The sequence below is a fragment of the Neolamprologus multifasciatus genome, chromosome 1 (genome assembly GCF_963576455.1).
Source record: "Neolamprologus multifasciatus chromosome 1, fNeoMul1.2, whole genome shotgun sequence".
In the NCBI taxonomy this organism is placed as follows: Eukaryota; Metazoa; Chordata; class Actinopteri; order Cichliformes; family Cichlidae; genus Neolamprologus; species Neolamprologus multifasciatus.
The window spans coordinates 34978660-34997094 of record NC_140439.1 but is presented as its reverse complement, the minus strand read 5'-3'; the positions used below and the strand labels follow the sequence as shown (position 1 = coordinate 34997094).

Sequence of the window (18435 nt, the reverse complement as noted above, 5' to 3'; positions counted from 1 at the left end):
TTACCACAAAGCAAGAAAGCATGAGACAAGGCTAATCAAAAGGTATTGCCTGAAGCATTTGCTTATTACGCCAACCCTTTTAACAAAAGATCTTTTAGCATGCAGCTCCTGTACACAGGGCTCGAAGCAAATAATAAAATTCAATTCAATTCAATTTCATTTATATAGCGCCAAATCACAACAAATGTCGCCTCAAGGCGCTTCATAGATACAGAGAGAAAAGCCCAACAATCATATGACCCCCTATGAGCAAGCACTTTGGCGACAGTGGGAAGGAAAAACTCCCTTTTAACAGGAAGAAACCTCCGGCAGAACCTGGCTCAGGGAGGGGCGGCCATCTGCTGCGACCGGTTGGGGTGAGAGAAGGCAAACAAAGCAAAAGCAAAACAAACAAACAAACAAACAAGAAAAAACACCACCACCTTAGTAAGTAACTACATCAAAGCAAAAGAATCAAGAGGTTTTCTGTTTTGTGTTTTTGGTTTTTTTTTTGCTCTTTTCATTCTTGATATATATATTTTTCTAATACTCTATTTTTAAACATATTTTTAAACAAGGAAAATGAACTACACCTTTTTAAATCACTGTCATAACTATTCCACAGGTTAACTCCTCTAACAGAAACACATCTCTGCTTTATATTTGTCCTTATCTTGTTTTTTTTAAAGAAATCTGTTCCCCTTAAGTCATATTGACTCTCTCTGACTTTGAACAGCTTCTGAGTACTGGGGCAAAGCAAGCTATTTTGTGCTTTATACATTATCTGTGCCATTTTATATTCAACTAAATCATAAAATTTCAGGGTATTCAGATTAATAAACAAAATGTTAGTTGGTTCTATATAGTTTGATTGGTTTATAATTCTTATAGCTCTTTTTTGCAACTTGAAAATAGGAAGAGTGTTCGTTTTATATGCATTACCCCATATCTCCAGACAGTAAGTCATATATGGAAGCAACAGAGTACAATAGAGTGTGTATAATGATTTTTTGTTCAGGACATGCTTTGTTTTATAGAGAATAGCAATGGTTTTTGACATTTTTGTTTTCACATGGTTTATATGAGACTTCCAACTCAGCTTATCATCAATTATCACTCCAAGAAATTTATTTTCGTACACTCTTTCAATTTCAATTCCATTAACCCTGATTTTAGATACATTTTTCATTTGTCTAGTGCCAAAAATAATCAATTTTGTTTTCTTTATATTTAATGATAACTTATTTACATCAAACCAGTTTTTTAATATATTTAACTCCTTTTCCGCTGTAGTCAGAAGCTGTTCCAGGTTTTTACCTGAGCAATACAGAGTGGTATCATCAGCAAACAATACACATTTTAACAGTTTGGAAATGCTACATATGTCATTTATGTATAATATAAATAATTTAGGGCCCAGCACAGAGCCCTGAGGAACACCACAAGTTACCTTCAACTGCTTAGATTTTACATTATTGAATTCGACATATTGATATCTGTCATCCAGGTAACTTTTCATCCACTTGTATGCTAACCCTCTTATGCCATATCTCTCTAGTTTATTCATTAATATAGAATGATCAATCGTATCAAACGCCTTTTTTAAGTCTATAAAAACACCAACAGTATATTCCTTATTATCTATAGCATTAGATATCCCTTCTACAAGTTCCATCACTGCCATCGAAGTGGACCTTTTCACTCTAAAGCCATATTGGTTATCACTTAGGAGATTATGCTTCTCAATATATTTATCAAGTCTATTAACAAATAACTTTTCTAAAATTTTTGAGAACTGTGGGAGCAGTGATATTGGCCTATAATTGGTAAACTGACTTCTCTCTCCGTTTTTATGGATTGGAATAACTTTTGCTATTTTCATTTGTGAGGGAAATACACCAGTTTGAAAGGACAGATTACAAATGTATGCGAAAGGTTGCACTATATATTCTATAATACTTTTAACTAATATCATGTCAATACCAAAACAGTCAGTGGACTTTTTATTTTTAAATGTCTTCACAATGTTAATTATTTCTCTATGAGTTACAGCACCAATAAACATGGAGGACACATTCTGAGTAATATGTTTATTTAGGTCGTTATTATTTCTTGACTCTGGAATTTCTTTTGCTAAATTAAAGCCAACATTTACAAAGAAATCATTAAATTCATTTGCAATGTCTTTAGTTTTATCAAGCACAATATCTTTATCTTTTTTAAAATAATCTGGATAATTCTTATTTTTTGAGCCCTTTTTGATTATACTATTTAATATCCTCCATGTTTCTTGTGTGTTGCTTCTACTTTGCTCCAATAATTTGTGGTAATATTCTTTCTTACTTGTTCTTATAATATTTACTAATCTATTTTTATATAACTTGTACTTTATTTCAGCATCTTTTGTCCTCTGTTTTATGAATCTCTTATATAGATTATTTTTCTTTTTACATGCATCTTCTATCCCCTTTGTGATCCATGGCTTATTTGATCTGTGATGCTTTCTAGTGATTTTCATTAAAGGACAATGTTTTTCATATAGTGAAATTACAGTTGATAAGAATGCATCATATGCACTATTTGAATCTTCATTTGCAAAAACCTCATTCCAATTGTGTTCCTTTAAGTCCACCTGGAGGGCAGCAATGGCTCCTGTTGTTCTAAGTCGTATCATATCAAATATTTGATTCTTTTGTTTAGTTTTAATCCCAAAATAATTTTGAAAAATTGCAAAAACAGGAAGATGATCGCTTATATCAGTTATAAGAAGTCCACCTACTATTTCATGGTCAATTTTATTTGTGAATATATTATCTATCAATGTAGCTGTATCAATTGTTAAGTTAGTTGTATTGTTGTATTGTTAGTTTTATCAAAGGTATTGTGACATTTGGTTTAACCATTTTTTAAAATTTAACTCATATTAATTTAGAGTTACTGCTGTAACAAAATTTCCCACGCGTAGGACTAATAAAGGTTATCTTTTCTTATCTTATTTCAATAAGTTTAAATCAAATGCCCTCTGGGTTAAGCTCTGGTGGGGGGGATTTGGCAGCTGACAATGCCACATGTAGGACCATATAAAAACATCAAATTACATGACACTTGAGAAATCACTGGCTTTAATCTATCACCCCAACTTGCAGCCAACAACACCAACTTCACTAGGTTGCATGAATTTTTTAAAAGCACTATATCCCCTTTGTGTCACATTTATAAGTGTCCAGGTTAATTTGCCCTCTCTCCTTTACACATTGGTCCTGAACAGATCATTTTTTGTGGCACAAGATGCAGTGAACCTTTGACTTCAATTTCCTGGTGCTGGCAGACGTAAATTAGAAGAATGTTTCAACGGTGAGTAGGGCTCCCTTGCTTCCACCTTGAAAGTCAAGATAGAAGCTGAGGGAGGCTGGTACAGTTACTGAAGGATGACCCATTCACCATTTAGTCTGCTCTGCCCTAGTGCATTGGTTTCCGACCTTGTCATTTAAAAAGCTTCACCTTTTCACTAGAAATATTCCTAGAAAAAGAGGAGACAAATTTAACAGTGTGTTTGTGCACTTTTACAGCTTACAATAAAGAATGTATGACCACTTTTTTGTGACAAATTCTAAATTGAGCTCTCTTGCTCTACTAAAACAACTCTAACTAGGATAGGGGTATCCTGTGGCTCTACCAGAAATAACATAATCAGTGGATCCTTTAGGTCCTTTTGACTGTGGGTTTAGGGTGTGGATCAAGCTTATTTTCTTGCTTTCCACAGATGATCTGTTGTTTTGGGATCTGGGGAGTTTGATGGCTAGGCTTGCCTTGGGCTGTTTGTCTTGTTCCTGAAGCCATTTCATTTTTATTTATTTAGTTTTGATGTGCTGGCATTTATTCTTCTGCTAGGGGAGCTATCATCTGGTAATGCCATTGTCGTGGGGGTGAAGTAAAAATTACCAAAATAAATATCTAGGTAGCACATGTAAAAGTGATACTGACTTCTGCAAGTCTATTTCTGGGACCCAAAGTTTCTCAGCAAAAGACTGCATTCTAAATAAACAGATTACTAAGTGTTAAAGTTATCAGACAATACTAACTAATAAGAGATTAAGAAATCTGGTAGTAATGGTTGTCAATTTAGCTGAGAAAATGAAGGCTGTTAGCTAGATGTCGGATTTTAAGAGGCAAATGTGTCATGTAATGCTCAATTGCATGGCAAGCCTGTAATTGAGTAGCAAAGGCTGCTAAATGCATGACGTGCAGGACTCAGTTCCTCAATTTAACAGTTTTTTGCAGTGTATTCAATTAAGATTTTTTTTCTCAATATAAAAAAGCACAACAAATCTGTTGTTTGCAACTGTGCCCCCTGCTGTCTGTGGTATTAACTATTAGCAATCAATGAGAACCTGCTGTTAGTAGAAAGGTGACTGGGAGACATCCACCATGGGAAGCTGTCTTAAGTATGGACATGAAACAACTCAAAGGCAAAAATGGCCTTGAGGCAACTGTTGTGATTTGGTGCTAAATAAATAAAATTGAACTGAGCTGAATTGGAAAAGGTGAAATGAAGTAATCTAATAAGAAAACATTATTTGAAATGTAATTTTGTCCCAGTGAAGCCTAGTGTCATGCATGTGCACACTCAAAAATGTCAAAACACTTTGAATGTGAAAGTCTGTCACAGGCATTGATTCATACATAACAAAAGCAGCAGGCACATGTTTATTAAGTTGTTGTTATGGGAAGGAATATATGGGGAAATAAGTGACAAGTGAAAATGCAGACCATTTTAGTGAAGTTTCATATAAGGATGAAATCTCCCATGGTGCTGTCTGCTCCATACAAGTTATTCACTCCTATATTGAACAGGTGTCTCGTTTAACCCAGAGGGAAGATCCTACGCATTTATTATTCAAATGGAATAAGAATGGGTTCTGTAACATTGTAAACAATTCAGTTTTGAACTGACTTTAACTGAAAGTATTAACACAAATAAAGTAAATAACTCCCTTGACTTCATAACTCGTTAAGGTAATTGTAAAGTATTCAGTTATTTATATAATCATAAGCAGGAAAGGATTTTATATATATATACACACATATATATATATATATATATACACATATATATATATATACACATATATATATATATATACACATATATATATATATATACACATATATATATATATATATATGCATACACGATGACACAAAAAGAAGAGTGGAGGAAGGTGCACACATAAGACGGACTGCATCTACAATCTGAAAGAGACAGGAGACTGCAAGGTGGTGGCAGAAGAGAATGTAGCTAAGCAGCTTCAGATAGTGGTCTATTCGACAACTCTGGAAATAAAGAGGAAGGATGTGAGGACAGAGGTAAGCATTAAATGGTGCAAGTTGAAGAAAAAGAAACTGGGACAGGCTGTGGGTGTTAGGGAAGACTTATAAGATGACTGGAAATATAATAGTATGATGAGAGAAACTGTCAAGAAGATGTTTGGTGTACTCTCTGGACAGAGGAAGGAGGCTTGATGCCGGAATGAGAGAGTACAGGAAAGTATGTAAAGGAAGAGGTTAGCAAGGGATTAGTTAGATAATCAGCTCCCAGTAGAACTGGGAGGCTAGGCATGTGGCAAAGGCAAAAAGAAAAATAGTGATCACAGGCAGTGGTTTCCCTCAGCCTCCTTGAGGATACACCTATGTTATCATTTTCAAAATCCCAGGTGACTTCACCTCTGACCTTGAGCCCAAGGTCACTGAATTTTGAACTTTTTAGTAGATGCATCTATGGTATCAATTTGAAGCTCTTACTGTATGTCGCTTTGTTCTCAAGTTATCATATTCACAAACTTGGGACTCCACCAAGCCTGACCACCCGCTCAGCAGGGTGATGGCAATACCCCATCAGCCTTTCATGGCTGAGGAGTAAAAAGCTTATAGCGAGTTGTAGCTAGAGGCATTGTAAAAATCATGAATCATAACATAAATCAGGAAATGTTGAGGTTTAGTAAGGACAAAGTAGGCAGCTATTAGATCGCATGATGACAAATACAAGTGAAATAAAATCCTTCTGTTGATGAAGGTTGTGATATGAAGCTTAAAACTAAAAAAGGATAAGGGTGTTAAATTGGAAACCCTCTACCCCATTAAAAATTAAGCAATTCAAAATGTTCCCTTTCATTTTCCCACATAATAAAACAAGATCTTGTGTACATAAGCCCCAGAAATGAATTCTCAAGTCTAAGTGTCAAACAAGAACAATGAATACGACTTACTGTGTTATTCAATCACTCAGGGTGGTCCGCATAACAAAATGCAGGACCTTTTGTGTACACCGAGGCTTTACTAATGCATCAAACACAGAGGTAATTCATTGCAATTAGCAGTGACTCATTTTGTTAAGTAATGTCACCATAACCCCAGACAAAAAGCAATCCTATCAAAGGCATGAGGTGTGTTACTTTGGCTAAGGGGAATAGTTAACTGATATTCAAAGAGAATGGAATTATAAAACAACACCTTATTTTAGATATATTGGAATATAGCATATCAAATATTGAGGTAAAAATTGAAATATTGAAAACTAATGTGTGTTTAGGCAGATGTAGGTAAATATACTTAAAGAGTGCCATAAGGTTAGGGTTAGTGTCATAGACGGATATATTTACCTGCTCCCTTGCAGGCTTTGTAAGATTTAATGAGCATCACTAATGCTAAATTTTTCAGTACTTACAAGTACAGTCAGTCATTTTTTGATTTTAGATAAAATAATACTTTACCTATAAATATACACTGATTAGTGTGTAATTACATCTTCCAACCAATTGATGTACTCTCTTACAACATAAAATTAATCCATTAGAAAAAAAAACATAAGAGCAGGGTCTTTACCTTACAGTATAAAACACTTTGAGGCAACTGTTGTTGTGATTTGGCGCTACATAAATAAATTGAATTGAACTAAATAAATCTAGTTTGAATAAAGTTTCACTAACACTGGCTAAGAACACCTATTAAAGGCTAACAGCAGAAAAAAAATAGCAGCACACAAAAGTTTAGGCTATCCACAGCAACTCACCTCACTAGCTAGCTAGCTAGCTCACATAGAAATTAGCTTCATTGAAACATCGACTTGTATCAGATTCCTTTCACAAAGTTACAGCAGCTTTCAGAATAAATATACATGGACACATATTGACAGTTGAGGTAAACAGCAGACCTACAGCCTACACTCCCTTTGGATAAATGGCAGCTAGAGCTGTTTTTCTTATAGTGGCCGCCCTAGCTAGCATCATGTACTTGAACTGTGAGGGGTAAGAAAACAGAATTCACTTCACCACAACTGTAAAATATTATTACTTCAAAAGTTAAATATCTACTATATTATCAAAAACTTGTTTATTACTAGCTGAAAATTGAAAGTGGTGGAGGAATTTTTCAAACATCCCTTTAGGAAAAGAAGCAATAGAATACTATGAAACACCTCAGTACACATTAAACTGTATTATTGAAAAATTCTGCATAAAAATTACAACCTAAGAATAATTATTCTGCAGAAAATAATGTTCCACATCTGCATTAAATAAGTGTATATTACTGCTCCATATTTTGAATGTTGAGGTCATTTTAAATACTTTATACAGTCCCAATCAAAAGTTCAAGACCACTTAAAAAGTGGCAAAAAATCATATTTTGCATAGTTGAACCTTAATAAGGTTCCAAGTAGAGCTTCAACATGCTACAAGAAGAGAAAACATTTGTTGAGCATGCAATTTATTAAAAACAACATCTTAACTGAAAGAAAATATGACTTTTTGCCATTTTTCAAGTTGTGTTAAACTTTTGATCGGGACTGTAATTTATTTAATTTTCAGCATCTAAACTATGAATGACATTTCTAGTGTCTTTCCTGAAAACTACATTTCTGCGCCCCCCCGCCAATTGTTCATGACTTTCACATTCTTACATCGTGATTTTTCTATATAATATATATATATATATATATATATATATATATATATATATATAAATTAAAAAAGCTTGAACAGTGTATGATATGGTTAATGGTAAATATCTACATAGGGAATTAAAAATATTAATAAAAAATGAATTTCAAGCGTTAGTGTACAGCTGGTTAAATACACTGTATTCTGATAAATGAACATGGCCCGAGCCACCGTCCCCTCTCCATCATGGTCAGTTTTACTTGTTAATATATTAAATGAGTTAACAACTTTTTCACGTTTTATCTTTTATACATCACACGTAACTGATCTCATAGCTGTGAAAGGTGAGCCAGCGGCAGCTTGCCTTGCATGCTAATCTCCCATCAGTTTACCATCAGGCCAGCAGTTTATCCACAATGACCATGCATAAGCCATAAGAGAAAAACTGAGCATCATTAAAAACTGAGCAACAGAATATCTTTCTTAAATGTTATTTTTGTTTTGGTTTTTTTAATGACTTAACAAGTGTGGATTTAAGCACACAAATCAAACTTGTTTTCAGTTTTAGGTGAATTTGTTTGACTTTTTTTCTTCAAATTTTTTGATGTGATCTTTGTTGATCCCATATAGCTACACAGTCCCCAGTGCAGCTATATACACTGAAAAAAAAGGGATTGGCCATCTCTTGGATTTATGTAAGCATCTTGCGTGTATTTAACACAATTGCCTCATGCTTTAAAGTTAAGTATAGCTATATAGTGTAGAAACGACATTATATGCAGAGAGGGTATTAAATTGTTCACATCATGTTCGAGTGAAGTAAGTCAATAATATAGCAATGTTCAATCTCTTGCGCGCTTTGGATCGTGGTTTGAGGAAGGCATCCATCTCAGTCAAGTCGAGCAGCCGCCTCTACTTTTTTTGGTATACCGAAAAAAGTAAATTGGGTGGTTGTTACATTAAAAAAGTCTGCCTTGTAATTTGAACACAAAAATGTCATGTTTCTATCTTGAATGAAATCAAATCATGTATGATCTGTATGAAATTTAACAACTTAATTTTCTTGTTGAGATGACATGATACAATCTAGTAAAAGTGGTTAGTTGCTGGACTCATGAAATTCACAAGATCGCACAGGAACTGCAGGAAAATCACTGGAGTTATAAGAGGCAGACAACGACATACACACCACGTGTATGCTATTACTATTTATTGTGGTTTAACCTGTCAAGGACAAAAATGTACAGAAAATTCTGCATCAAGCCTTGAAATCATAGCTTTCCTACTTTTGTTAAGCCTGGATTGGTGGCATGATAGTTAGTGCTGTTGCCTCACAGCAACAAGGTCCTGGGTTCAAATCCACAATCTGGCTAGTTTGCACTGGTTTCTCTCTGGGTATTCTGGTTTCCTCCCACAGTTAAAAGTCATTTAGGTTAGGTTAATTGGTGATTCTAAATTACCTGTGAATGTAAGTGCAAATGGTTGTTTGTCTCTATGTGATAGACTAGTGAGCTGTCCAGGCTGTACCCTGCTGCTTACCCTATCACTTCTGGGTTATGCCCCAGCCCCCCTGCAACCCAGAGGAGGACGGTAGTCGTTGTAGATCCATTCAATTCTTATGTTAACCAGACTCTAGACCAGGGGTCGGCAACCCTGCGTGCATGCCTAGGGTTAACTGATGGCACGGCCATAGCTGGACTGGCCATCGAGCATACCGGGCATTTGCTTGGTGGGCCGATGATTTTTTTTTTCTTTGTAACGGTATAAACAATGAAAGGTGGTGGATTGGCCAGATGCTGGCCGGTGTGTAAAAATAATTTATTTGGTGGTGGCTATGGCGGAGTTTCCACAGATTCAGTAAAATTAACAAGTGGTGGAGGCCAGCAGGTGGATGAGGGAGATCGGAGGCAACCGCTGGTCCGAGTGTCAGGTGAACTGGACTTTAGGTAAGAAGTTATGACCTGCAGTCTATCTGTGTCAGATATAAACCAAGTTTAGGTGGAGTTTATTTTCGTTATGCTGACTTTTTACAGTCAGTTACAATAACTCGTACTGCGTACTAGCTAGCATGACAGAGTTTCTATACAGCTGGGTTGGTGCTTTGATGTTACTGATGTTGAACTTTATTTTATTACGCGTTTCGTGTTGAGCTGAGAGGGGACGCAGTTTGTCTAGGATGGAAAAAGACACAAAGGTGGATTTATTCTGTCGTTACGCTGTCAGCTGCCTCTTCTCCTCTCATTCTCTCCCCTCTCTCTCCTGTTGCTACTTTAATCATGAAACTGATCAATGATCAGCTGATCGGCTTTTCTCTCTTGTTTGTTTATCGCCCACTTTGCGCCAGAAAGAGGAAACCGCCGGATGTTGCGCTAAACAGCAGCACGTTTAAGCTTGATCAGCTGTTGTTAGAATTTATTTAATATTAATTTCTAGTATCAGCTGAGGTTTGCTGGAGCCACAGCTGTAAAAGCTGCTGGTCATGATATCGGTTTGTATATCTGGTGAGAGGGAAACATGAAGATGAAACCAGGAGATGTCCTTACTGAATCATCAGAGCTGAACAGGTGATGGAGAAACAGGTTTACCTTTTAGGTGACATGAATGAGTTGAAGGGAAGTTATAAACTGTTTCTGAGAGACAAATAACACCAGGATCCTTTTCTAAGTAGCTGACAGCTGGTAACTGTGCAGGGGCGGATCTAGCCGGGGGGGGGGGGGGCAGGTAGGGCATTAACAGGGAAAGGGGGGCACAAAGAAATACTTTCTTATTCTCATTTAAAATGTCTGGCTGTTATTAAATAATTATCTGAAGCTTACAACCAAAGTTTTTATCTGATGTAAAATGTATAGAAATCATACATATACCAACAAGACTGTACATCACTGTCACAACAGCGTTTGTTTTCATTCAAAGGCTTTATGGCTTTAATACCTGGTGGGCTGTTTTTTTGTCCCGGTCCAGCCCTGGGCACGACACGCAGTGAATTAATCTGAGAAGGTGCATCAAAAAATAAATGGCCGCGCCAGCGGTGCACATCGCAAAATAGCTCGCATAGACACATTAGTTGTGCCTCTTCTTAATGACGGTATCTTAGCTAACAACCCCAACTACCAGATTCAACTTGTAATTGGCTAAAAATAACTTAGCCTACTGGTAAGAGGGACGCTGTTAGCTTTCCACATTCCGACACTTCAAAAGCTTCAGGAGCTTTCCGCTCAGCACAGCATCAGCACCACGGAAATACACGGATACATCCGTAGACTCGAGACACAATGCATTTTTGGGACTTTCAGGTGTATGGACCAATGTTTTATTTTCTGAACAAACCAGAAATCTTTAATGAGCAGCTAGATTTGTCTCGCATTAACTGGCTGAGTTAATGCCAGTTAATGCAACATTGAAGCAGCTGGAATCCACAGCTGTGCGTGTTCATGGAGCTGCATTTTCACCTGCTGGACATCACTACCTGACAAGTTTAACTGTCTTCAGAACATTGCAGAGGCCTTATTGACAGTATTTGGCTCTAAATATCTGTGTGAGCAGATTTTCTCTCACATGAGTGTCCTCAGGTAGCCGTCTGAATGCTGGACACTCGGAGACCTGTGTCTCTGAGTGGGAGACTAGAGATCACATAACATGTGAATCTCTGTATTAACAGACATGCCATATTGGCTTAGTTTATTTTTCTTATCATTCTTGTGAGGAGACCATAAATAGCATTTGTATTTTCTGTTGTACAGTTAATTTGTTGTTATGGATAAAAAGTGTATTTTTATGTTTCAAAATAGCTGATAACTATTCACTGATAGCTGCCAACATCTGTGAGCAAATATAATTCTATAAAGTGGTTCTATATATTGTGTAACTGTTCATATAGAGCGTTATTAAATTTATTGCTAATGCAATCATATGGCACACTGACTGAGGAAATTTTAAATGGCACTCGCCATCAGAAAGGTTGCCTACCCCTGCTCTAGACTTTGTTGAACATTATGTAATATGAAGACAACATGTAGTATTTAAGTGACCAACTAGTACTGGGCTAAACGTTATTGAATAGTGTTGAAATAAAATGACAAAATTGCGAAGGATTAAAATATTCCAAGAGCTCACCTTACTTCATCTAAACATGTTTCAATCGTGTTTTATCAACACAAAATGCACAGGTTTATTGAATATGAATAAATTGTGTTGATTTAACTCAGTTGTTTAAGTTTCTGCCAAAGCAAAACAGTTGTGTGCAACCAATGTCCACTATTGAATTAAGTAAATCCAACATGGCCTTTTTTTCAGTGTACATATATATAAACAGACGTATGCCAATGCAAACAACAGGTGCTAGACATTCAATTCAACACTCTGTATATTACTGACTGAGAGGAATAAACCTTAAGCCATATTTTCAGTCAAATGTTAAACGAAACACATTTTTGATTCAGTGAGTAATCTAATGCTTGCCTCTCGCACCATGGTGTTTGCTTCGTAAACATGGCATCCGGATGCTGCATCTGCTGACCAACACAAGCTGTTTGAAAAGCCTGAAGAAATCTGACTAAGGTGTTCACATGCCCCATTAAGTGGAGAGACTGGGCTGAATATAAAGGCTCTGCTTATTACAATTATGACTTTATCCTGATCAAGATAAGTTCTAGAATAGATTTTTTAAAAGTGCTTGCTTATGTGTGTGCTTTCTTGTGCCCACGTTTGTTTCACAAGAGAGACCTGCACACATATTTACCAGCAACCAGGGAAAGTGTCCTACTGATGTCATTAAACCCTGAAATCTCCCTCTGTCAAAAGAATGCTGCCTCTCTTCTGAAATGGAGGGGTGGAGCGTGCTTCCCTCAGGTAGCCACCATGAAGAGCTGGCAGATGGAGGCTGCAGCTGTTCTCAGGTAGGAACGCAGGCTGGAGACTGGCTTGCATTCCCTCTGGACCAAGCCAGTCTCAGTGGGGAATTCACAGCTAGGGCTCTTCACATTGGCAGCCTTTCAGACTGGACTGCAAATGGAGCTAAAGGTTCACACTCCTCTCCTTTGCTGTTTCCTGCCTATGCCATTTTTCTCCCTCATTTGAACCTAAACTGAGCTCCAGGATGCATATCTGATGTAAACGCATTAGAGAAAATAGGCACATTTGAATCTGTATTTAATTGGTGTCTCACAATAACATGTAATTTGTGCTCATAACATTTGTTCTGGATTTGTCCATATATTTAATCTAATGTTGACAGCACCTGGATTGCTTCTGTTTCGTAAATGCAATGTTTAGTTATAAAGTCAATTGAGACATTTTCATATTAGCACACAAATTTATGTGTGGGAAATGGTGAACAACGCAAGGACACAAAGCAGGGAGGAAAATGAAAATCATGAACTTCTTAAAATGGCGAGGAAAAAATAAATTGGTGTAGCTGTTGCGTGCTACTACATTAATTCAGTCAAGGTCTGAAGTATCGACAAAGCAGCCAGACTAAAAGAAAATGCATTGATCAATGCAGATTTATAGGAGATGCAAAACTGAAGTATGTTTGTGGGCAGATATGAAGAGAAATTCAAATTTTACTGTACAAGTAATTAAAGTACAGCTTTATGTTTTGATCTTCCAAAAACAGAGTTCACAGTATGGGCAGAAATCTGTGCCATCAGAAACTGAATATGAATAAGTTAGATTTGAATTTGAATTGCTTGGATTGAATCTGAATTGTAACTTGAATAAATGCTTTTAAAAACTGAATATGAATTAGCCTAATTTGAAATTCAATTTATTGGTTTGAAAATGATCAACACTAAATTGAAATTGAATTTTATAGTTTGAAAAGGAATTCATTTGCTTTGAAAGCGTATTTTATCCTTTAAAAATGTAGCTCTCAAATAATTTCAGATTCATTTCTCACCATTCAATTTCAGTTCCAAAATTAAATTTTTTGGGACTTACATCCGGTTCTGGTTCAAGAGGAATCAAGCGCAGATTAATATAACTACGTTTTACTAGCGGACCAAAAGTGTTACTGACGGGAATCTACAGCGTCTTGAGCTGAATTAAGACTTCAGATGACCAGCGGATAAACTCTCAGGTTGGTAATGTATGTATTACATGTATAAGAACAAGCTTCATGTTAACAAATGATAACCGTACAGTAACTTTTATGCTTATTGTAGCTGTTAGCTAAAAACTCTAATTTAGCGTAGTTTGCCCTGAATTCAAACAAACAAATATGATCGACTGTTTCTAGTAGAATTCCAAAGTTGTCATCTTGGACCCTGTCAGAGCCCTGTATGCTTGCAGAGACCCCTACAGTAGGGAAACATGCAAAACGATGTCCAAACCTTTGTATTTTAGCTTTAAATATGTCTTACAAAGCATCCCAACTCTTTAGCTAACTTAATAACTTTAGCTAAAGTGAATAGTTGGTCTAATTCATTACTGCAGCATTACTGGATCACCTCTGTTTGAAGTGATATAATATGATATACAACTATCACTGAAACAGCAAACTTTGTAAATAAACAAACAACACCTCTCATTCTCTAAACGTTTGGCCACAGCTGTAGATTACACTATCAGTGCTTGTTCACTCTTGACAAGAATTACATTTCTACATTCTCTTTGTGCATTTACAGGTAAACAATATCTAATATTTTATCTAAATGACTGCTTTGTCTTTGAAAAGGTGAAGAGCCTGAGGCCGGTGACGGTCCAGTTCTACTCTAAGTACATCCTTACGGTGGCTCACAGGACAAGGCTACATTCCTGTCCTCCCAGAAGAGAAGAGAAACTTCAGAGTCTTCATGCAGTTCAACCACACCTGTTATATTCCATATGACAGGGGTCTCAAACTCCAGTCCTCAAGGGCCGGTGTCATGCAACTTTTCCATTTGTCCCTGTTGCAACACACCTGAATACAATTAGTAGGTCATTAGCAAGAGTATAGAACTTGACTGCATGCTGAGGTGGCAACCCCTAACCCCAGTCAAGTAAATTTAAGTAAATGTATGTATTTGGAAACATACTTCTAAAAATACTTTTATTGCACCATGTTCACTCATGAGCTGCTGTAACATGAATCAAATGGCTAAATTACCAACTCAGCATGCAGTCAAGTTCTATAGTCTTGCTAATGACCTACTAGGTGTGTTGCAACAGGGACACATGGAAAAGTTGCAGGACAGCGGCCCTCGAGGACTGGAGTTTGAGACTCCTGCCGTATGGTGTTCATGCAGTTTTCTACCCCACAGTTACAGCATGTCTGACTGCCTGTTCAGCATATGCAAAAATATATGAGTTTAACCATGTGATGGTGTTTGTCATCACATGTCACAGACACTTCTCCAGGATGGCTTCATAGCATGAGACATCTGGATGATCATTTGGAATAAACAAGAAACTAAAAACTTGTTACTTCATCTTTTACCTTTATTATTATCATTATTGTTCTTATTTTACATTTTTCATTGTTAGGCATTAGGTTTATTTGTAGTAGTCCTTTCCAATTTCTTTCCCTCTTCCATGTTACTGTGTCAGCTTGTCAGCATCTATTTAGGGTTGGGAGGTGAACAGAAAGTAAGGAAATCCAAAGTGCCATTAAAACCAGGAGAGGTTCTTATATTTCAGAAGAAGGGATTAATTCAAAAGAAATGACCTCAATGCCATATTTTATTTAGGAACCCTGGAGAGCACTTTGCAAAATAACACATTCTTAGAATTTCACCCTCAGATGAGCCAAGCTACGACTGTCAGGGAAGGTGATGTAGGTACAGAGCATGTGAGAGTGGTTAAGCTAATGTCTCTTGTCTAGATGAAGGCACAAGAAGGATCAATGGCAAGGCGTAGAGATTCAGTATCTTCAGTCTTCAGTGGACACTCCATTTCTGGCACAAAACACCTGTAAAAGATGGTCGATTTAGGCGGTGACCCGACAACTTCAGCCTGTCAAACATAGCAATGGAACAGTATATTTAAAAAAAAAAAAAAACTAATTAAGCATGCACTCAGTGCCCTAAGAATTATTATGGTAGTTAAACACAGAGATAGTCACATATCATATCACTTCAAACAGAGGTGATCCAGTAATGCTGCAGTAATGAATTAGACCAACTATTCACGTTAGCTAAAGTTATTAAGTTAGCTAAAGAGTTGGGATGCTGTGTAAGACATAAATAAAGCTAAAATACAAAGGTTTGGACACCGTTTTGCATGTTTCCTTACTGTAGGGGTCTCTGCAAGCATACAGGGCTCTGAGAGGGTACAATATGAGAACTCTGGAATTCTACTAGAAACAGTCGATCATATTTGTTTGTCTAAGCTGAATTCAGGGCAAACTACGCTAAATTAGAGTTTTTAGCTAACAGCTACAATAAGCATAAAAGTTACTGTACGGTTATCATTTGTTAACATGACGCTTGTTCTTATAGATGTAATACATTTATTACCAATCTGAGAGTTTATCCGCTGATCATTCGACATGACGACTGACTTCTGAAGTCTTAATTCAGCTCAAGACGCTGTAGATTCCCGTCAGTAACACTTTTGGTCCGCTAGTAAAACGTAGTTATATTAATCTGCGCTTGATTCCTCTTGAACCGGAACCAGATGTAAGTCCCAAAAAACTGAATTGTAGAACTGAAACTGAATGGTGAGAAGTGAATCTGAAATTATTCGAGAGCTACATTTTTAAAGGATAAAATATGCTTTCAAAGCAAATTAATTTTCAAACTATAAAATTCAATTTCAATTTAGTGTTGATCATTTTCAAACCAATAAATTGAATTTCAAAGGCTAATTCATATTCAGTTTTTAAAAGCATTTATTAAAGTTACAATTCAGATTCAATCCGAGCAATTCAAATTCAAATTTAACTCATTCAAATTCAGTTTCTGATGGCACAGATTTCTGCCCATATCACAGAGGAATCTGCTTACAATCTGAATGACAAATAATATTCTTTTGAATAATAAAAAAAAAGTAAGGCAAATTAACCAGGACCGTCACCTTTATTTTTATAGGCCAATGTACAACTGAGGTACTGCTATAGAATAATATATGTTATTAGGGCACTAGGGAAGCTGCAGGCAAAAGCTACCAGTCTGAAAAGTCACTACTTACATTTAGGAAAATATAAGTAGTGACTTTTTGAAGAATAAAACGTAAATATCGTCCAAGTAAGTATGTACCTATAAGTTGTGAAATATTTGTTCTTGAATATGTTAGTGACAATAAAATAATTCCAATGCACAGTGAATCCACAATCAAATCTGAAAAGACATCTGTGACTCTGCTCAGTTGAAAGCCCTTTTGCACACTTCAAATCTGATTTATCTCTGAGCTAAAAAATCCTTATGTACTTGTCTGCTGCTTTCCATCTATGTCTTCTCCTTTGTGACTGAAATAGATTTAACTAAAGACCATCTTGCAGTGGGTTCATTCCAGCCATGACGTCCATCAAAATGTTTGACATTGTGACCCATGAACACTCAATAGTGATTGCTATTTCTTTTCCACCAGCCTAAACATAACTGTATATGTATGTGTGTAACATTATGGGTATTTATAACCATCTTCAAAAGCATGTCCTCATAACATCACTCATGTAATTTTAGGTTAAGAAAATAATGTGAGCACAGTTGTGTATCTTCAATTTCTGACCTAGAGACAGTTATTTTAGGGTGACTTATGACTGTGATAGGCTCGAGGACTTTGGCAGGTTTTTTTTTTATATATGTAAACTTTGTAGAATATATAGGTATAAATATATCACATCGGTATTTGTATCTTGGTATTCCGATAACAAGTAAATTAAGAGCAGCACTGCCGATACCAATACCGATATTTTAACCAATAAAGGGAGCTTATGTGTGTCAATAAAGGGAGCCGTGTGTCATGATTTGTAAGCTGAATCATCGTACAGTTGCCAAATTATTAAAAGATTTTAATAAATATGAAACAACAGTGTTATGATTTTAACTACCCACAATAATTAGTTAACGTGGGGGGAAAAAAAACAAAAAACAACAACATTTCAACTTTTCTTATATAATGACATTATGTCTTTTAGAGACCTGAAATGTAAATGTGCCAGTCTTTAAAGGACAAGCTTCTGTTGTTTAAATGTATTATTGGTTATAAAGGAATAACGTGGCAGTATTTTTTTATGTCATTTAAAAAAAAAAGAAAAAAAAAAAGAGACAAAAACATTTATTATTAACACAGTTCAGTGGATACAGTGGGGTTAGGTTAATTGGGGATTCTAGGTGTAAATGTATGTGTGATTGGTTGTCTCTGTCTCTATGTGTTACTCTTGCGACAGACTGGCTATGGATGGATGGATGGACATTGATCCATCCAACTGCATTAGTATCAATCCAGTACACGTGATGGTATCGATATTTGAATGTTGACATTCAGGACTAGTCTCAGTTTCACATATTTATTTACTCTTAAATTCCAAAAGCATTTTTTTTTCTTTTCACTTCCCAAAGATTTACAGATGTGGATAGAACAGGATGACATGCTGCAGAAA

General features: G+C 36.2%; 1 long non-coding RNA gene across 3 annotated transcripts in view; it reads right to left on the bottom strand.

The window, feature by feature from the left end:
• LOC146526160 (uncharacterized) overlaps positions 1-18435 on the bottom strand; it is a 52324-nt gene that overhangs the window by 23054 nt on the left and 10835 nt on the right. The gene's annotated exons all lie outside the window — the stretch shown is intronic.